Genomic DNA, 20758 nt, shown 5'->3' on the forward strand with positions numbered 1-20758 from the left:
ACAATACAAAAACTCAAGCTCAAGAGTTTTATATACTATCTTTCTCCTCAGAGGTCATGTATTCATATTTTTGTTGGACACAAGAAATATCCTCCAACTTTGAGGTCATCATTTGGGTATGTGTGTATAGTCAGGTGGAGAATTGGTAAATAAAATTTTTGGTAGCCTCTCAGGGAAACCATTGATTTCTATTACCTGATTCCTTTCTATTTTAATTCTTCTAGACTGATATATTGTGATTCTGAAAAGAATACATTGATAGATTCATAAGGAAAGGAAATTATTCTTCCTAGTATTTATTGTTTATATTTTTTCTTTTCTCCTGCTGTCCTCATTTTTACACATAAGGCAAAAAAATGGTTATAGGAGTGGGACTGGCAAGCAAGTCTATTACACTTCCACATTATTGGTTAGTTGATTCTTTTGTTGTTGTTATTTGTATTAGCCCTAAGAGTTTGAGAAAACCTTTTTCTTCCAAAAGGTAAATAATACTTCCAAGGCAAATATTTTGTAGGAAATTGGAAAGATTGTAGATGAGACTTTTGTAGAGTATTGTATATATTATGCATACACTACTTCTCTCGGTGAAGTGAGTGAAAGTCGCTCAGTTGTGTCCAATCTTTGCGACCCCGTGGACTGTACAGTCCATGGAATTCTCCAGGCCAGACTACTGGAGTGGGTAGACCTTTCCCTTCTCCAGGGGATCTTCCCAGGTCTCCCGCATTGCAGGTGGATTCTTTACCAACTGAGCCATCAGGGAAGCCCCAAAATACTGGAGTGGGTAGCCTATCCCTTCTCTAGCGGATCTTCTGACCCAGAAATCAAACCAAGGTCTCCTGCATTGCAGGTGGATTCTTTACCAGCTGACCTATCAGGGAAGCCCACTTCTCTCAGTAGTTGGACTATCTAAATATTGTTTGCAATGTTGAAATGTTATCTTTGAGGATCAGTTTAACATCTGTTTTTAAATCCATAACTCCCTATCTATCTAAACAGGACTTTGCCTTCAGATCTTAGTATGAGATTAAATTCTTTGAATCTAAAGCCCTTAAGTATAGTTTTATTTTGCCCGTAAATTTGTTTGGGATTATATGAGCTGAAGTGTTGTCTAAAGGGAAGATAAGAGAGTCAGAAGCTATTTGAGGAAACCCCCAAAAAATAAAATCTTGAGGTGAATACTTAATTCATTATGAATTTAAATGTGTATGTTATTTATCCAAACGTTATCAGCTTTTAGTTTAAATCTACTTTTATGATTTCTACTCTTATTCCCTTTCGTAATAAAATCTTCTGGTTTAGTGCATGGTGAATATATTAATTGTGCTTTCTGTTTTCAAATTACAAGTCATTAAGGATTATTGTAGTATGAAGTCATTATATTTTCTTCTTTAATATGAAATGGAAACTCTCATCTTTTAACATAGTTATTGGTAAAATGTATAGGGCTTACCCAGTGGCAGGGATCCACCTGCAAAGCAGGAGTCACAGGGGATGTGGGTTTGATTTGGAATACCACTCCAGTATTCTTGCCTGAAAAATTCCATGGACTGAGGAGTCTGGTGGAATATGATCCATGGGGTCACGAAGAGTCAGACACAACTGAGCGTGTACGTGTGCGTGCCCGTGCCCGCGCACACACCACTCTCAGTGGTGGAGGAGAGTTCTTATAAACATCTATCTCAGTTGGTCTGCAAAGTTCTGTTTTCCATTAATTCTGTTTACTCTAAAACTAAAGGACATAAAATTAAGAAACTAGGTTAAAATTTTAAATAATTTTAATTGTGTATATTGAGGGTTTGCTTTAAAGCTTATGGTCTTGGGAGTAGAAGCATGGACAGGAAGGCCCCAGTATTGTGCTCACATGGTTATTTTAGCTTATATACCATGTGAGTACAAACAAGCGAAAGCAGAGCTAAGGTATTTGTACCTGTGGATTATTCTGAGGGGAGCGTGTGGACACAGTTGGTTCAGGTGTGTTGCAGAACTCTTCTGCTGTGTGTGGGGGGTGGGGGGGTCCAGGCGGGCAGGAGGGTGTGCTCGTGGCGGGCGCTCACGGGCACGTGCGCAGCGCGCGTGCGCTGCGGGGCTGGGCCCTCACGGGACGTCCGTCCACGGCGCGCGTGCGCTGCGGGGCTGGGCGCTCACGGGACGTCCGTCCACGGCGCGCGTGCGCTGCGGGGCTGGGCCCTCACGGGACGTCCGTCCACGGCGCGCGTGCGCTGCGGGGCTGGGCGCTCACGGGACGTCCGTCCACGGCGCGCGTGCGCTGCGGGGCTGGGCCCGCACGGGACGTCCGTCCACGGCGCGCGTGCGCTGCGGGGCTGGGCCCGCACGGGACGTCCGTCCACGGCGCGCGTGCGCTGCGGGGCTGGGCCCGCACGGGACGTCCGTCCACGGCGCGCGTGCGCTGCGGGGCTGGGCCCGCACGGGACGTCCGTCCACGGCGCGCGTGCGCTGCGGGGCTGGGCCCGCACGGGACGTCCGTCCACGGCGCGCGTGCGCTGCGGGGCTGGGCCCGCACGGGACGTCCGTCCACGGCGCGCGTGCGCTGCGGGGCTGGGCGCTCACGGGACGTCCGTCCACGGCGCGCGTGCGCTGCGGGGCTGGGCCCGCACGGGCCGTCCGTCCACGGCGCGCGTGCGCTGCGGGGCTGGGCGGCGCCCGCCCTCGCGGCAGGGTTGGAGAAGTTTCCTCGTCCCCCGACCCTGGGAGCTGACTGGCGCGTGCGAGGGAAGGTGCAGACAGGCAGAGGCTGGTGAACGAGGACCGAGTGCAGGAAGAACGTTCGTTCTTCTGATCTTGGTATAAAACGCTAGTCATGACTCAAAAGTCACTAATGCTGCCGTAAAGGAGTTCGTTACTGTTAACAGTGATAACTGTGGAAAATGAAAGATTTTTTTAATTTAGTATAAGACATTTTGTCATAAACGTAGTCTCTTAGGAAGTTTTATGCTTGATTTTCTTTGTTCACTGTAGTATATAATTTTGTATCCATAGCTGGTAATTAGTTTTCTTTGCGCCTAAAAACGCAAAGGATTTAAATTTAGTATTTTGTGTGTGTGAAGGACGAGTTTTGTAATGGGCTTGGTTAGTTGTAAATCTGCTCTTCTTTTTGAATAATCTGTTGGCGAAATGGTTCTTCCTCAGCTTATTTTGCTTTTATAGCTTAGGTAATTGAGGCAATGTCTTTTGTATTTGGTTTATTATTAGAAAATACCATTTATAAACTGAATTTTTCTCCTCGCGAGAAGTGTTTTCATATTTCTCATCCGCAGTTAGTTCAGCTAATTTGTTTAGGCTTTTATTGAAGGCCCGCTGTGTGTCTGTCATTGGTCAAGGTCATCTGAGAAGAGAGAACGAAGAAGCGACTCTGGCTCCTGCACTGCCGGGAGACGGAGAGGCTCACGCTTGCACGTTCATGTGGCTCGTGCTCCAGGTGTGACGTGTGTATAAAGTGCTGTGGGACGACAGGTGAGGGAGAAGCTAACTCAGGAGGCGAGGAAAGGCACAGAGGCGGGGTGTTGTTAAGCAGGGCCTTGAAGGATGGGTGAGAATTGGTTTTCCAACTTAAATACAGACTTTAAGAGAAAATGTATTACATTATATAGAATTATATAGGCTGAACTCCAACAAGTATAACACATTTCAATAATTCATCTCCCCTCAAATTTCCAAGATCCTGTCAGCACTTTTCTTAGAGTAAAGAAATAAAAAGTTCGAATAATTCTCAGAAAGATTTCCGTAAGCGATTTGAGCAGGCTTGAGACAGTTCTAAAAAATCTAATTATTGTAGTGATCCATACTTTTGATATAATTTTAAGAAATCTATGCTTTTCCTGAAAATAAGTGAGTCCATTTTCAGATTTTGGTTCAGTCTCTATGTGTATGAGTGTTCTCTTGCTATTCTGTAGATTCAGGACTTTTTTGCCCTAGCTGTCAGATTGTATCTGAGCTGACGAGGCATAATGTGTAGATTCGTCCTACTACATGATGTAATTTAATATTTTTACTCATTGGCAGTTAGTGAATTAATCATGTTAGTGTTAAGTACCAACAGGCAAGAATAAATGCCATTTAAAACTTCTTAAAATTGTTAATATAGAAGACTCCCAATTCCAAATGTGAAATCCCCAAATTAATGTAGAAGTTTTAGGTGGTTAGCCTCAGAATTTAGTGATTTAGAGTAGAGGGGGCATGGAAATAACCACGGTAGTATTTGGGGTTGGGAATGTGTACGATTAATTGAAACGCTTTGTGACAAGGCGGCCCGTGTGGCTGGGAGGATGTGGGCCTGTGTGATGGGACCGTGGGATCAGGAGTTGGTGAAGGGCCAGTTCAGTAGAACCTGCTAGGCTGTTACACACATTGGCTATTACTCTGAGTTAGGAAGTTAGAGAAAGCTTTTGAACAGCATAATGAACACGATCCGATCTGTCTGTAAAAGTATGTTTCTGGACGCTGTGTTGAGAACAGTCAAGCGCTGTTCTGTGGGTTTGGAAGTAGGGATGGAATTGCCTTTTCCAAAGATGGGTTACTCCTGGAGGAGTGGAGGAGACATCCAAGTAGACAGATGGTTTAAGGGAACTGGAGTTCAAGGCAAGACGGGCTGGAGACACAGACTTGAGAAGCTGAAAGTGTGATGTCATGAATCCATACTTTACATTCCATTCATGCGTGAAGTCATGTAATTGTTGCACTAATTATATGCAAACAGATACTTGTTAATCTCTTGTGCTGAGTACTTGTCTACAGTAATTGCTTTCGTTTGAAATCAGTATCTAATGTGATCTCCTAGCACGCTGTACTTTTTCTCTCACGGTTTCTATCAGATTATACTGTACTTGCCTGGTTATCTGACTGGAGACTGTGAGGTTTTCCTGTCTTCTAGTAGAGAGATACTCCGATCACGTAGAACTCAGTTTACTATCTATGTAAGGACTGGAGTACTAAGTGTTACTACATTTGAATTTTTCTCTTTTTTTAATATTTATTTTACATGGGAGTATCATTGATGAAATTTTCATTTCTTAAGAATATATATCTTAGGGAGCTCCCTGGTGGTCCTGTGTTGGGATTCCTGTGCTCAGGGCCCAGCCTCAGTCCCTGGTGGGGAACTAGAATTCCATAAGCCATGAGGCCAGAGAAAGAGGAAAAAGAACATGTATGTTATAGGAAAGCTGGAAACCAAAACTGTACTGCTGCAGACAAAAATGCCTGCATTATTTTTTTCGCCTTTCTCTTATCCCTGAAGGGATTACCTTTGGGGAGTCAAGACCTCTGTGGATCACAATGAAAATTAAGTCATAACTATGTAGCTTTTTAAAGGACTCCACATCATTAGTTTGAGAGAAGCTCAGAGTGGCTATACTGTGACTGTCTTATTCTATCCGGAGTTGAATACTTCTGAAGAGGTATGAAGGGTAAGCATTGGAAAGCCTGTGAAAGTGCAGACATGCTACTTTTCCTTTTAGCGTTAACTCGCACACCTGACCATCCTCCTTAGTGATAACCCCACAGCTGGATGAGCAGAGACGCACTGCGTTCTGTCTTTGAAACCTTGATTTTAGCAGATCGCTCACAGAAATGACAGCTACATCACACACACGCCTGACGGGGCCCCTCTGCCCTCTTCCAGAAGAAGATAAGCCAGTTATTTAGAAAAGTCAGGAACACTAGGGAGCCACTATAAACACAGATGATTAAAGAGATATCAGAGGAGTAGTTCACATGTAAGTCATAGAAAGCTGCAACTTTGTACCAAGGAGGACTTCTGATGATCTGCGGGTGTATGTTTTCCCTGAGAGCATCTTAAAGTAAATACTATTCAGGTGACTCCCTTCTAAATAGATCACTGCTTTATTAGGAGTTGGATTGGGGGAAAGATGGAACTTAAGGCCACTGAGAACACTGATGTTCCCATTTCCTATCCCACTTGAGAGAATAAAGGCCTAGAGAAGTGAAGGACTTAGCTAAAATCATAGAGCCAGTCAGCGGCAAAGCCTGCCCCAGAATTCAGGTTTCCTAATGTCCAATCCAGTCTCACCCTTTGTAATTCTCACTTTAGAATGAAATAGTGATATTGTATTTAAAGTAATAGTAATATATTTATTATTAGCCTTTATTAAAACCATGAGAAATCTGTTCTATATATTAAGTTAAAGACATTTTTCCCCCCTTTCTGAATCCATGAGAGAAACCAAACTCAATACCCACAGCGTGAACAAAACACAGGTTTGGCTTTGGTTGAACTTTACTTGCGTGCTCCTCCGTGGGCTCAGCCTGTTGTCTGCCGGTGAGAGGCGGATCGGAGCCCGCACAGGTGCGACATCGGCAGCAGCTCAGGGCCCTGGAACGCACTGCTGCGAAGCCGTGTCTGGGTTACCCAGCTCTTCTCGTGCCGTTGGGCCAGGTCCTGGTGACGGCATGGCCTTGTCTCTTTCTTTCTCTTAAGAGAGCCTCCAGAAGCGAGCAGCAAGGACCAGATTTGCCCCCAAACCTCTGGAGGGAGGGGCGCTCTGCCAGCACCTGTTTCCTGGGGCTGTTGCAACAAGTGATGACAAGCTGGGTGACTGAACACAACAGAAATTTGTTCCTTCGTATTTCTGGAGGCTGTAAGTGCTCCCCCGAAGGCTGAGAGGACTCATCCTTGGTTTTCCCAGCGTCTGCGGTTTCCGGCAGTCCCTGGGCTCCCTGGCTTTGCAGCTGCCTCCCTTAGTCTCTCGCTGTTGTCACGTGGCCCCTGTCCCTCTGTGGGCCTGTGTCCAAGCTTCTTTTAAGGATACTAGTCATGGGATTAGGGCTTATTCTAGTCCAACATCACCTTATCTTAACTTGATTGCATCTGCAAAGACCCCGTTTCCATATAAGGTTGCATTCACAGCCACCAGGGGTAGGGCTTAAACATTTCAGCTCATGGCAGAGGACGTGAATGACTGCCACCGTGGCTGAGAGGGTGGAGTCTGTTGTTGGCAAAGGATGACCGCGGTTAGACCAGCTGTGTCTGGGGGACAGGGGTGGCGAGACTGCTCCACTTCTATGCACATACAGCTGTTGATCCAAGAAAGTGAGAAGGTTAGATTTGTAGTGATGACCTTGAATACATTTAAGTAATTAAAAGCTTTATTGGTGTTTCTCAGCATGTCGTGCTACTAACTGAATGTTGGGGACTATTTTTTGGTGATTTTTCTTACCCAGAATGTTGGTTAAATAAGTAAGTGTGTTCTGTTTGCAGGCCAAGTCATTTCAGTCATGTCTGACGGTTTGAGACCCTGTGGACCAGAGCCCGCCAGGCCCCTCTGTCCGTGGGATTCTCCAGCAAGAACACTGGAGGGGGTCGCCGTGCCCTTCTCCAGGGGGCCTTCCCAAGCCAGGGACAGAACCCATCTCTCACGTCTCCCACGTCGGTGGGAGGGCTCTTTACTACTGTCCCGCCTTCATGGGGACAGAACGCCCACGCTCTGTTTAGTGTGTGACAACCATCGTGTGCATCCTCTGCACCCGAGTGGGCATTTCAGTTCACCCTCCAGTGGGTTTATTTAATCGGTGGATGCTGGTGGTGGTTGGGGTTGTGAATAGGCAGCAAAAGTATGTAAAATTATTGAAAAAATACGTTAAGACTGTGATAGTCTTCAGGGTTAATCTTCATGGTTTTTAAGTCCTCTTCGAGTGCTAAGAGCTTTTCTTAAATATAGTTACATAAACAGTGAGGTTTGTTTCAGAGGGAAGTGAAGTGCTAACACCGTCAGTCGACTAACGTACTGATCACTGGACTTCAGCCAAGCCCATTGCCCGACTGCAAACAGAGTCGTGAACTGCTTCATGTATCTTCAGTAGTTTGAATTTCTGCATGTAATGCTTAGAGACAGGGTACTTTTTTTGGCTGGGGTATTTTTGTCTTTAACAGTTAAAAGTCAAAATGCTGTATTGTACCTAGCATTCTTTTTGGAGCTCTGCTAACAAGAATTACTTAATCTTAGGTGATACTTCATGATGAAATGAGTTTTATGTGTAAGCTGAATATATTGAAAATATACTCTGATAATACTAAAGGCAGGACTATATTAAATTCTCAAATTTAAAATGCTGTAAAGTTAGAGAAAATTAGATTTCTTTAGATCTGGTATCAAAAGTGTAGTAGTAGATGTCCTTCCAAAGTTCATGTCCACCCAAAATCTCGCAGTGTGACCTCAGAATTGTTGCAGATATAATTAATTAAGATGAGGTCTTACTGGACTAAAGTGGGCCCTCAATTCAGCAACTGGTGTTCCCCAGAGGGAGGACGAGGACGCACAAAGACCCAGAGAAGAAGGGGACGTGTCGGTGGGGCTGAGGTTGGCATCACACTGCACAGCCAGGGAGGGTTGAGGGTCGCCACCAGCAGTGAGGAGACAGGCGCGGGGCACGCACTGCACCCGGGCTCCAGACTCCAGAACTGTGAGCAGGTGGGTTCTGTTGTCTTAAGCCACCTGTTGGTGGTGGTTTGTTGTGGCAGGCCTAGGCGGCTAACACAGTTTAGGATTCCAAGACTGACCTCAGTGAAGTGAAAGATGCGTCACTTGCTGTTCTCTGAGTCACCCGAGCTGCTGCTAGAGCCACTCGTGTTGACAACTGGCCGCCACTGCGCTGACTTGAGAGGAGTGTGTCCCTTCATTGTCACGGCCCCACGCCCCTTCCGTGACGGGCAGCCTGACCAGTCACAGCCCTCTTCCCTGGGTCTTCCAAGAAAGATAGAAAGATAGAAGTTCGGCCACCTACTGATGCATGTTGGGGTTCCCAGTTCGGGAAGTTTGCTTATGGGATATGGTGGGAAGAGATGGTTGGATAACATCACCGACTCAAAGGGCATGAATTTGAGCAAACTGGGAGATAGTAGAGGACAGAGGAGGCTGGCGTGCTGCAGTCCATGGGGTCACAAAGAGTCGGACATGACTTAGCAACTGAACAACAACAAAAAATAACTTGTGTTAGGGAAGTTCTAGCTACTGCACCAGCCAGCCATGCTGATCTTATGCTTTTACATAATACAGATTAATTTTGTTCTTGTTGTCTAGTCCATTGCTGATGTTTCTAGTCAGGCATCTCCAGCTCAAGTGACTGAGGGACCTGGGCTCCTTCTGTCTTGGGGTTTCACATCCCCTTGAGCCTCCTCAGAGAGTTCTTCCTGCACCATCTTTATCCAGCTGATCAGGGGTGAGGAGCCTGCGAAGGAACACAGGGATTGCAGGAGTGGTGGAGGCCACGTTTGTTGGCCAGAACCAGTTACATAGCTCTTCCTGAATTCCAAGAGAGGCTGAGAGATGTGGTTATTGTGTGTCCAGGAAGGTGAAATGGGATTGCTGGCCATCCAGCCAGTCTCTTCCAGGGTAACGTGCGTGATATATGCTAGTGCATACAGGATAGCACTTTGCTACATTTATTTATTTATTTATCTTTTACTTTATGCATTTATTTTTTGCGGCATTTATTCCCGGGCCATAAGTTTTTGTTTCTTCAGTTTCTTCTGGGATATCTTTTTCTTCTGTGCAACCTCCTCTTCTGGTTTAGGAACAATCTGTTCTTTTTCAGTAAGGATCATCTCAGTGTGGCAGGGAGAGCTCATGTAGGGGTTGATCCGACCGTGAGCGCTGTAAGTCCTGCGCCGCATCTTGGGGGCTTTGTTCACTTGGATGTGCTCAATGACCAGAGAATCTACATCTAAGCCCTTAAGTTCAGCATTACTCTCTGCATTTTTGAGCATGTGTAGTAAAAATTCAGCATTCTTTTTGGGCCATCAGCCCTGCGTCCAGCCCCACTGTGTGGCCTGTGCACACCTGCCATCTCCACCGTTGTAACGACGGAATGGCACACATTGCTTCTTTAAAGTCACATCCTCCAGATACTTGGTGGCTTTTCGGATACGCATACCGCTTATGGCCTGGGCAGTTTCACGAGTGTTCTTAAAGTGAACACAAAGATTTGAACCTCTTGATTTGCATGATTTTGTGGGGTTTTCTGGGTCAAGTGAATAGCGCACCATTTTTAGGGGTCACCTCAGGCCGCTTACTGGAAAAGCCATTTATATTTTAAACATCATCTGAATATATTTTGTAGCCGTGAAGCTTTTATTTTGTTTTATTACTTTGGATGTGGGATTTTGGTGTTTCCAGAGTATGTTCTAAGTCATTTCTCTCAAACCCCCGGGGTGTTTTGAGTAATGAATTTTTAAAATTTGTTGCCATACTAAAATTAAAACTTCTCTTTGGTAACTTAAGATTGAAAGGTATGACCTGGAATTGCAATACAATTGTAAATAAATCTATTACAATAATATATCGCTTCTGTAAACCATGGTGAAAAGGAAGAGCTGACTTTTGCATTTCTGGTACGAGATTCCATAGTACCTAGAAATTCACATTTCTCGAGAGTTCTTATTCTGACCACTTCATTGTCTGGAGAATGAGCTAGCAAGCACTTCTTTCCTATTATCAGCAGGTTCTGGAGGCAGATTTTGCTCTCTAGTTTTCAGGGACACTGAAAGTGACAGATAAATGGACGTGAATCCTGTTTAAACACAAGCCTTCATTGCCCTCCAGTCGGATTCTTTCTCTTCTAGGTGTCATCTCTGTCACTCATCCTTGTGTCAGAACTGTTTCGTTTGAATGTTTATATGTGTATTGTTTTATTATCATACTCATACATTATGATGAAAATAAGACAGTTTTTTCAAAACTGTGTATATACAGTAATGAATTCAGCTGAATGACTCAGATTTGCCCATTGATAGTATCTCTTTTCCTTAAAAAAAAAAAACAAAAATACAAAAAAAAACACCTTATGTTTCTAGGAGAAGAAGCTTGAAATAGTTGGCTGATAATTCCAAGCAGATGTTTTCCTTTATAATATAACAAGATTCCTAAAGCCTGGGAAATTGATTGTGAACCACCTCTTTTCTCTCCCATCCCTTCTTTTCCCCAAAAACATAGCTATAGTTTTTGGTAATTTTTCCGTGGATGTTGAGAACTGGCTGCTTTCTTTTGCCCAAACATTGGAGCGATTCCGTTGATGCAGCAGGTGCTTGTTGAGCCCTTAGGTGATTCCGCGTACTGCGCTGGGCTTCGGGCCTGCACCCTGTAAGGGCCACACCTAGGAGGCTGTGTGTTGCGTGTCTGGGCTACACTGGGCTCTCCAAGCCAAGGGGTGTGGTAGTTGAAGGAACTCCAAATCCCAGGACAACTGAAGTTCTGGGGTTCCTGATCCCTTTGAAAATTAGAAAAATTACTAAGAAGAATAAATTATTTGGTTACCAAGGAATTAAATCAGAATTTTGACCTGAAAGACTTAATAAATAGCTTTTACAATAGCAAGCACGGTAAAATTCTTGCTCGTCAGCTACAGCTGTTTCCTTCTCAGTGTGGTTATCTGGAAATGCTCTTTTTTACCCATTGCTAGGGTTTTGCTGCTTTTTTAAAGTTACAATCAGTGAATAACTTACGGCAGAGTAGCGGTTCCCTCTACCTTTTCCTGTTTGATGGAAAGCTGTTCTTTTATGGGGTTGGGAGCAGAAAGGAAAACCAGTATGGAGCCCTGCATGGATCAGAATGCTGCTGCATTTGTCTATGTGCAAACACAAAAGTGTTTTCCCCATAAATTATAGGGTTGTGGTTTTTTTTCTGAAGTTAATTTTATTTTAACCTTTCTTTGAAAAGTGGTGACTTCACATGTCTTAGTCAAACACAACTACAGGTATCAACAATGTGAAACCTGCTTTCATTGTGGGTAGTGGATGTGGGTTCATGTTTATTAATAACATGGCTTAGTGGGCTGTTTTTTTTCCACACGTTCTTAGGATTTCTGGAAAAGTTACTCATTTCTTTGGGGAAAATAGTAGAGGCATGCTTATTTTTGCTTGTTTTGATTTAGAGCTGATTTTGAGTTGCTGGCTGGGAAGAATTGGTAAAATTGAAGAGGGGTTTTAGGAATCATAAAAAATACAAGTCATGAACTTTGATTTAGCAATTCATAGAATGAAAATTCAGAAACAATCATCAATAATGAAGAAATGAGTAAACAATAGTATATGGAGTATCTTGCAAGTCTTTTAGACAGAAAGGCTGAGAACTTGGGAGAGTATATGATATAATTTGAGGAGGCTAAGTAAAGCAGGACATAACATGCTGTGCATGTTGTAAGTATGTAAATGATTCAAAATTTAAAAAAGAACTGAAAAAATTCACCAAAATCTTTATAATACTGTGGAGAAATTGGGATTATGTTGATTTTCTTGTTTTTAATTCCCCTTTCTCTTAAACTTTTCATGATAGAGCTGTGCTTAAGATAATAATTGAAAAAATTTAAGTGGAAATGTAGTGGATTATATGTGTGATTCTGAGAAAGTTCAAAATACAATTTCCTGTAAGTAAATTGTAGAAATGGGCTAATTGTGGGAGATGTTGTAATTTTTAAAAGAGATTTCTTATAAGTTGAGGAATAGTCATTTGTTTGGAATGTGGCTGAGTGTTAGACATTTCTGATGTTTGTTGTTGTTTAAGGACAGTTTTAGAACTCCTGAATCTAGATTTAACATCTTTGACGTAATCAGCCTTGTAGGGAAAAGGGTAGGAAGTCAAATGAATGTTATCTAACACAGTAGAGGAGTGGAAAATAAGGTTTTTAGGAAATTGTTTTGCTCTTGAAATCTTTGTTTTTATTTATAAAAGTCAAATTATACATTGTCAGTATGTATTATAAAATGAAAAGTAAAGTCTAACCCCATCTCTCAGAGAGAACCATTGTGGAAAAGATTTTTGAATCACACTGCATCTTAATGTGGCTTTGTAGACGTTGTTCTTTGTAACCCTGTCAAGGCATCTTGGCTGAAGTCTATTCTTCTAAACAGAGTAAACTGAAATATAGTGTTTGTTTTGTTTTTTTACTATGTCTTAGAGAGGAATAATGTTGTGGATTATCCAAACATTGTTTCCTGCTGGACTTTAGAATTTTTATTTTAGTATTTGCTTATGCATGTGTGTGCCTGGCTGGAATGTTCCAGCACCCCTAATAAAGCATCGCACAGTGAAGCCTTGACTCAGCTGGAGCTGCGGAGCTGTCTCGCTTCATCATCCTGATTTCCACACCCGCAGCAGTCTCCGTCACCTCTGACACAAATCACAATTTGCGTCTCCAGGAGGGAGTGAGTGTGTTGTTTATTCTTTTGAGAGCGGATACTGGATTTAGGTAGGCATTCTCAGATTTGAGATCTAGTTATTCCTGAGGCCTCTAAAACCTCGTGATATATAGTAATTCGTAATTTTTTGGAGATGCAAATTTGAATCGAGCTTGAGGCCCGCTGCCCAGCTTGGTCATTTCAGAGAAGTTCAGCTGCTTCTCTTCACAAATGGTGTTTTATGCTTTAATGCTGGTGCCTTATGCTGTTATTCTTTGTGGAGAGGCACCACAAAAAGCAAGGCAGCTGAGAAAGCAGGTGATGAAAATTTGGAAGTCTACCAAAGTGATCTTTCTTTTTTTTTTTGCCAGAAAATAGAAGTTATAGGTAATTTAAGAATGTCAAATGCGGTAAAAAGCTTAACAAACCTATGGACCCAAGCAAGTCTACCATTCACTGGGGTGGAAATGGCAACAAAAAGTTAATGAAACTGTTTCAGTGACTGTTCTAACCAAGGGTGGGGGCGGGGAATGCTCATCAAATGAGAAAGAAAACTCAGGAGAATGTTGGAAAGGCTCTGGGTATGGTCTGACCGTCACAGGAAAGATGAGACTGCCACTTCTGGGAAGTAACAGATGGTGAAGACATGGAACTGACAGGTGCAGGTGGATTTGGTGAAGTTTTTCAAATGTGGATTTTTGCCAGATACGAAGTTAATGAGAGGAGACCACACCAGCTAACCATGGAGGGCTCCTGGAAGTGAGCTGAAGATGCTCGTAAAGCAGCAAAGGGTTAGCATCTCTACGAATGCCAAATTGTAATGAAACCTACATTTGAAAAAAATAGCTTCTCTAAATACATGTCCCATGAAGAGACGTGAGCATCAGATATTGAGACAACTGAGAATAATTTTGATGATGGAAGGGAGGGAACTTTAAAGATGTCTGGGAAACAAATCTAGTTCCGTGTGAGGACAGAAGTGTGGGAGGGAACGAAGGAGTTAAGAGGCAGCCCCGTTCATCCTGGCTGTCTGTCTCATCTCCCCAGAGTCACTCACCTGCTTCTTCCGTCAGTGTTAATCAACCACATGCTGATGATCCACCAGCTCAAAAAGACATTGGTAACCTGAGAGCAGAACTCAGTGGGTTTGAAGTTGTGGTGCTCAGACCTGCAGCATCAGCAAAATCTCATACTCCCACCCAAAATTACTGAGTCAGAAACTCTGGGTGGTGGAGCCTCGCAGTCTGTGTATAGCGAGGTTTTCCTGGTGGGTTCAGTTCAATCGCTCAGTCGTGTCCGACTCTCTGCGATCCAGTGGACTGCAGCATGCCAGGCCTCCCTGTCCACCCCCAACTCCCAGAGTTTTCTCAAACTCATGTCCATTGAGTTGGTGATGGCATCCAACCATCTCACTCTCTGTCGTCCCCTTCTCCTCCCGCCTTCAATCTTTCCCAGCATCAGGGTGTTTTCCAGTGAGTCAGTTCTTCACGTCAGGAGGCCAAAGTATTGGTGCTTCAGCTTCAGCATCAGTCCTTCCAATGACTATTGAGAACTGATTTCCTTTAGGATGAACTAGTTAGATCTCCTTGCAGTCTAAGAAACACTCAAGAGTCTTCTCCAACACCACAGTTCAAAAGCATCAATTCTTTGGCGCTCAGCTTTCTTTATAGTCCAACTCTCACATCCATACATGACTGCTGGAAAAACCATAGCTTTGACTAGACAGACCTTTGTTGGCAAAGTAATGTCTCTGCTTTTTAATATGCCGTATAGGTTGGTCATAACTTTCCTTCCAAGGAGTAAGCGTCTTTTAATTTCATGGCTGCAGTCACCGTCTGCAGTGATCTTTGAACCCAAGAAAATAAAGTCTGTCACTGTTTCCCCATCTATTTCCCATGAAGTGATGGGACCAGATGCCATGATCTTAGTTTTCTGAATGTTGAGTTTTAAGCCAAGTTTTTCACTCTCGTCTTTCACTTTCATCAAGAGGCTCTTTAGTTCTTCTTTACTTTCTGCCATAAGTGTGGTGTCATCTTTCTCCCAGCAATCTTGATTCCAGCGTGTGCTTTATCCAGTCCAGCGTTTCTCATGATATACTCTGCATATAAGTTAAGTAAGCAGAGTGACAGTATACAGCCTTGACGTACTCCTTTCCCGATTTGGAACCAGTCTGTTGTTCCATATCCAGTTGTAACTGTTGCTTCCTGACCTGCATACAGATTTCTCAGGAGGCAGGTCAGGTGGTCTGGTATTCCCATCTCTTTCAGAATTTTCCACAGTTTGTTGTGATCCAGACAGTCAAAGACTTTGGCATAGTCAATAAAGCAGAAGTAGATGTTTTTCTGGGACTCTCTTCTTCGATGATCCAGTGATCATCCTGGTGGTTTGGTGTGCGCTGAAGTCTGAGGCCCTCTGCTATAGGTTGTCTTCATGCAGCAGTTGCTTTGGCATTTTATTAATGTCATTTGGTATATACTAGACTCATCTGCAGAGAAGGCAATGGCAACCCACTCCAGTACTCTTGACTGGAAAATCCCGTGGATGGAGGAGCCTGGTGGGCTGCAGTCCATGAGGTCGCTAAGAGTCGGACACGACTGAGCTACTTCACTTTGACTTTTCGCTTTCATGCACTGGAGAAGGAAATGGCAACCCACTCCAGTGTTCTTGCGACACGACTGAGCTACTTCACTTTGACTTTTCGCTTTCATGCACTGGAGAAGGAAATGGCAACCCACTCCAGTGTTCTTGCCTGGAGAATCCCAGGGACGGGGGAGCCTGGTGGTCTGCCATCTATGGGGTTGCACAGAGTCAGACACGACTGAAGCGACTTAGCAGCGACTTAGCTGCGGCTTAGCAGCAGGCTTATCTGACTCTATGGACATGAAATTGAGCAAACTCTTGGAGATAGTGGAGGACAAAGGATCCTGGTGTGCTACCAGGGTTGCAAAGAGTCAGCCATCACTTAGCGACTGAACAACAACTTACATTACACACAATGTATAGTCATAGTTCATTCCTTTGTTTTTATAGTTTGTTACATTGATTTTTCAAATTTTAAAAATTCATGGCTACTTTTACTAGCTAATTTTGTAGTTTATATTAGAATTTGCTTTGATGGGTGTTTTTTTTTCCCCTCAATTACTTTGGGCCTGTGTTTACATAATCTGTAAGAGTGTGAAGGGCTAGCACACGTCTTCCAGGCACTGTTTTCATGACTATTATAGGGGAAATTATATAAACTCTAGTGGTAGTCAAGAACTTGGAGATTAGAGAAAGGTTCATGGCATGGCATTTCTCGAGGATAAGGGTCTACCCTAATTTGGGAGATATAAATAAACCTAATCAGATTGAGTAGCTGTCAGGAAGAAACAAGATTTACTAGGCAGTTGACTTTGTATATTTTGGTCTGATGCATAAATGAATGCTCCTTGAATTCATTTAGCAGCTGGCTGTCATTTCCATTAGCTAAAAGCAACAAGTCTTGATTCTACTTCAAAGCTGCTGCTAGCATACCTTGCTGAGCTTGCTTAGATTTTCAGCTCAAAAATTCCCAGCTGCCAGTTCAGAGAGAGGTCTCTGGACCTTATTATAAAGTCATCTAAATCCTTCTGCCCACTCTTGAAATGATCCTGGGCAGGTAATTTAATTCAGTCTTTCTGACACTGCAGGTGGTCAAGAAGGATTTAAGGATTTATATGCGATAAGAAACACTCTTTAGAGTTTTGTCAGTCTTAGCTCTGAAGGTAGAGAAGATGAGGTGAGAGTTGAATGCTCTGAGTCATTCCTGACCATTTTTCAGCTCTAGGGACATGGTAAATTCTTCCACCAACCCTTACTTTTTGGTGCTGTGTTATCATGCCAATGCAGGAGACCTGGGTTCTATTCCTGGATCAGGAAGATCTGGAGAAGGAAATGGCAACCCTCTCCAGTGTTCTTGCCTAGGAAATCCCATGGACAGAGGAGCCTGGTGGGCTATAGTCTGTGGGGTTGCAAAGAGTCAAACATGACTGAGTGACTGAACAACAACATTATCATGAATACTTTCTATCTCCAAAGTTTTAGAAATTGTGATTGCTTCAGTGCTGTTCTTATTCTTTCTTTTGACTGTTTCAGTTACACTAGACCCTCTTAAGTTATATGTGCTCATATGAGCTCAGTTGCTAAGTCATGTCCCATCTTTGCGACCCTGTGAGCTATAGCCTACCAGGCTCCTCTGTTCATGGGATTTTCCAGGCAGGAATACTGGAGTGGGTTGCTAGTTCTTTCTCCAGGGAATCTTCCCAATGCTGGGACCGAACTTGCAGCTCCTATGTTAGCAGGCAGGTTCTTTACCGCTGAGCCACCGGGGAAGCTCCACTAAGTTACACAACATTCTGTAAATATTTTTGTAGATTATTTTAGGGAAATGAAGGCTATTAATGCTTCGCTATGTTCAGGTAAACAGAACTAAGTGAAGCCAGCACAGTAAGGTTGTCTTAGTTATTGCCTCAGAACTCAGTGGCTTAAAACAGCACACATTTATGGTCTCGTAATTTCCGAGTCAGGAATTCTGGAGTGGCTCAGCTGTCTCACTCTGGCCACGTTATTGTGAAGACTGCAGCCAAGGTGTCCTGGGGGCAGAGTTCTCTGGCTTGACCAGGACTGGAGGGTCTTTCCCGTGTGGCTTGCTCACGTGGCTGCAGAGGAGGCCTCAGCTCCGTATTGGCTATTGGCAGGAAGGTTTAGTTCCTCACCTGGTTGGCTTTTTCATGAGGTTCCTTGTGTGTCCTCATCACATGGCAGCTGGCTTCTCCAGAGAGAGTAATGCTAGCAGAGGTAGGGTGGAAGCTGTGCCTTTTATGACCTGGTTTCAGAAATCACCAGTGGCTCAGACGACAAAGAATCTGCCTGCAATTCAGGAGACCCAGGTCCAATCCTTGGGTCGGGAAGATGCCCTGGAGGAGAAAATGGCAACCCACTCCAGTATTCTTGCCTGGAAAATGCCATGGACTACAGTCCATAGGGTTGCAAAAGATGTGGGCATGACTGAGCGACTAAGACTTTGACTTTTTCACTTTTCAGAAGTTGCAGCAGCCATTGAGTTGGCTACATTCTGTTTGTTAGAAGCGAGTCACTGAGTACGGCCCACAGCAGAGGGAATGGGGTTGGGCTCCACCTTTGAAGGGAGGGGAGAATTTTTAAAAATTGGTGGACATATTTTTAAACTACCACAATGATAGGCATTGGAATATATTAATACTTGGCTAAGACATGTAATTGGTAACAGCCAAATTTGCAGTAATTTCTATGGTGTTCAGCGGTCTCCTAGTTAAAGCAGGTGTTTCCACTGCTATATCTGTTCCTGAAGCTTCTCATATTTTCCAGAGTTGAAGATTAAATGGGTTTATGGGAAAATAGAACTCGAGAGAGGTAGGACTTTAAGTCCAAGCATCTTTATAACCAAAATACTAACAGAAATAGTAATGGATACCTCAGGAGATAACCTGGACAGTGTAGCCTGGTCTCTTACTGTGGGAGTTGAGTTACCTGAGGGAATATTAAAAATGCACAGTAATGTAAGAGTAGAAATGTTGGCTTGTGGGCAATGAAACTGAGTTTGCCGTGGGCTTTTTCCTCTGTTTTTGAAAGTTACAATTCCACTCCCAGTATTCTGGCTCCCCTTGCCTACAGTAAATCCTTGTGGACGAGTGCTGTACATACCATGCTGGCTTCATTCCCCTCTGTGTGAGCTGTTGTGTAGTTTCGAAGTCATGTCTCATTGATTGTGACCCCATGGACTGTAGCCTGCCAGTCCAAGCTTCTCTGTCCATGGGATTTCCAGGCAAGAATACCGGAGTGGGTTGCCAGGGGATCTTCCCGACCCAGGGATCGAACCCACATCTCTAGTGTCTCCTGCATGGGCAGGTGGATTTTTTACCATAGTGCCTCCTAGGAAGCCCATATATGAGTTAATTAGTACTAATGAAACATATCGTGGTGGAACAGACTGTTGGGCTTCCCAGCTGGCACTAGTGGTAAAGAGCCTGCCTGCCAATGCAGGAGATATAAGAGACGTGGATTTGATCCCTGGGTCAGGAAGATCCCCTGGAGGAGGAGATGGCAACCCACTCCAGTGTTCTTGCCTGGAGAATCCCACGGGCAGAGGAGCCTGCTGGGCTACAGTCCATGAGGTAGCAAAGAGTCAGACACGACTGAAAGCGGTGTTGCGCTAGCTAGACTGTGGTCCGTTTTCTTTAAGTACTTCTTTGCTAATCATGTTTGTTTGTTTATTTAACAGAATTCCCTACTGGACTCACCTGGTGGTCCAGAGGTTGGGAATCCATTTGCTAATGCAGGGGACACGAGTTGGAGCCCTGGTGTGGGGAGATCCCACATGCTGGGGAGCGGCTGTGCCCCGAGCCAGAGTGCCTGGGCCCACGCTGTGCGGCATGAGGAGCCCCCACTCTGCAGCCGCAGAGCAGCCCCTGCTCACAGCACGAGGCGCCTGCACGCTGCAGCCGCAGAGCAGCCCCTGCACAGCAGCGAGTCCCCACGTTTGTGGCAGTGCAGAGATTGTTCTGTTTACATTTGTTTTCAAAGGTAGTATGACGACACCCCGCCTACCCAGAAGTGACCCGTTTGGAAGCCCGCACTACTTAGATTAATACTTTTAAATACAGAAGTCAAGCAGGACGGACCTCTGAGTGGAGGAAAAGACTTACACAAAGTTTAGTCCTTTACTTGGAAGAAGGGTAGAAAGCTAGCTTTCAGCCTTTTGTTTTAGGATCAATTGTAAAGTAAGGTAATACATTAGAAGTTCTTTATATACTCATTACTGTCAGTCATTGGAAAAGAAGAGTCAAAGAACTATGGTAATGCTGAAGCTTGGAGGTGTTTTTAGACAAGAGCAGATAGCTCTTCTAGTCCATTGGATTCTCTGAATTTCTGAATGTAGTAATATATTGAGAATCCACACCTTAAAGAAAATATGTTAAACATACTTGTATAATCTATGAAAGGGAATGGTAGGTGTTTGAGAGAGTTAAATTTAACTCTATGGCACTTCGTTCCAGCCAACATGGAGTAACAGAGACTGCATTTACTCTTTAACCTAAAAGAAATAAACAACTAAAAACCAGGTGAAATACATGAATCAGCTGTCAGACACTGAGCATCAGGCAGCACAGGACACAAAACTCCACATCACACACACGTTGAGAGAAGCAAAACAGGTTGAAACAGGCCTACAAAGGTGCCCTCTCACTGATGGTGGGAGAGCGTTCAGGCTTCAGTTGCAAGGAGGAGGAACCCAGGCAGAACCTGGTATTGACCCTGCGTTCAGGATACAGCTGGGAGTCCATTGAGGCTACACAGTTTGAGTATAAAGAGTAAGGTGCTGGAGGGAAAGGAGCCACTCAGGGTCCTGGAGACGCGCGGGCAGTCGTCCCTGAGCCTTCAGCTTCGTGCTGACCCGTCGTGTGTGAGGAAGATACTGTGAGGCTGGGGCTAAAAACCATGAGGAAGAGCAGGGGGACTAAACCCGGACGCTTGCCCAGGGCCAGGCCCAGAGAGAGCCTTACAAGTCAGAAGGCATCCGTCAACAGTACTGCTTACTGATACTGTCATTATAAATCTAGA

General features: G+C 44.1%; 1 protein-coding gene and 1 pseudogene across 1 annotated transcript in view; one reads left to right on the forward strand and one right to left on the reverse strand.

The window, feature by feature from the left end:
- Positions 1-20758, forward strand: part of PHLPP1 (PH domain and leucine rich repeat protein phosphatase 1) — a 223235-nt gene that overhangs the window by 82161 nt on the left and 120316 nt on the right. The window lies entirely within an intron of this gene.
- Positions 9436-10051, reverse strand: LOC129636107 (60S ribosomal protein L17-like; annotated as a pseudogene).

Source organism: Bubalus kerabau, chromosome 21, assembly GCF_029407905.1.
Source record: "Bubalus kerabau isolate K-KA32 ecotype Philippines breed swamp buffalo chromosome 21, PCC_UOA_SB_1v2, whole genome shotgun sequence".
In the NCBI taxonomy this organism is placed as follows: domain Eukaryota; kingdom Metazoa; phylum Chordata; class Mammalia; order Artiodactyla; family Bovidae; genus Bubalus; species Bubalus kerabau.